This window comes from Lolium rigidum, chromosome 5, assembly GCF_022539505.1.
Source record: "Lolium rigidum isolate FL_2022 chromosome 5, APGP_CSIRO_Lrig_0.1, whole genome shotgun sequence".
Classification (NCBI taxonomy): Eukaryota; Viridiplantae; Streptophyta; class Magnoliopsida; order Poales; family Poaceae; genus Lolium; species Lolium rigidum.
In genome coordinates this window covers 170,938,577-170,939,748 of record NC_061512.1, presented here as the reverse complement: position 1 = coordinate 170,939,748, position 1,172 = coordinate 170,938,577, and the positions used below count along the sequence as shown (strand labels likewise).

At 43.0% G+C, this 1,172-nt stretch overlaps 1 non-coding gene across 1 annotated transcript; it reads left to right on the top strand.

The window, feature by feature from the left end:
* Positions 1–73, top strand: TRNAK-CUU. The gene has a single exon. It is a non-coding gene; the product is annotated as a tRNA-Lys (tRNA).
* Positions 74–1,172: the final 1,099 nt, after the last annotated feature.

Sequence of the window (1,172 nt, the reverse complement as noted above, 5' to 3'; positions counted from 1 at the left end):
GCCCGTCTAGCTCAGTTGGTAGAGCGCAAGGCTCTTAACCTTGTGGTCGTGGGTTCGAGCCCCACGGTGGGCGCTTTCCACTTTTTGAGCCTTCGGGTTGAGGACGCAGTTAGGGCTTCTTTTTTTTTTTTGTCTTCGGATCGAATTGGCGAAAGCTTACTTAGGCATGTGAAGATATTTATGCACTTATTTTATTCTTTTGTTTGATGAATTGGCGAAAGCTTACTTAGGCATGTGAAGATACAACAAAAAATACATTTGCACTCTTCAAAAATGGACCTCCTTGGCTAATCCGTGAGCAAAATGTCGACTCTAGTCTGAGCTAAAACGATGGACAGTGTCCCGGCATGGCTATCGAGCTTGACTGCTTGAGGTTCGCCGTAATGGGCACGGGAAGTTTAGGGTCTGTTTGGTTCCCAGCCACAGTTTGCCAAGCCTAACTTTGGCAAGTGTGGCAGCCACAAAAGTGTGGCTATGATTTTGGAAGCCACAAAGTGTGGCAAAAGTTGGCAAAAAATTCACTCTATGACAAGTGGGCCATATGATTAGTGAAGTGTGGTAGCTCTAAAGTGTGGCAAGAACCAAACACATGCCAAATTGCCAAACTTTGGCTTGGCAAAGTGTGGCTAGGAACCAAACAGGCCCTTAATACATGACATGACAGAGCATGATTCTGTATGAACACAGGGTCATGTCTGATGATCCAGAGAGTGGAGAGCACATATATGCTTTACTTAAATCTAGTAAATCATGCCGAGAAAGCAGCGGTGGAGGCTCGTTACAAAGTTGTTCGAAGACAATATATATTTGTTTGCTTTCTGAACCTACGCAAAGTTGGTGCTCTTCGTCCTCTTTAAAATAATCTACATTCTCCAAGCACAGTCAGCGACAAGGGCTTTATTTGTTATCAGAAGTATTCCTGTCTCTAGCTAAGCCTCTAGATTTGCTTAGCTCAGAGTTTTTGGAACTTAATTTGCTCCCTTGCATTTGGACCTTTGTGTGCTTGTTTACTTCATTTGTTTTATGCATGTCCCTCTTACTGGAGATGTGGAGATCTAATAGCATGCTACTTACTGTCTTTTTCATCTCTCGCAGGTTGTATTGTGTACATTTTGAAAGGATTTCTGCAACTCTACTCTAATTTCTGTCAGTCAAAATGCTCATACATGTGG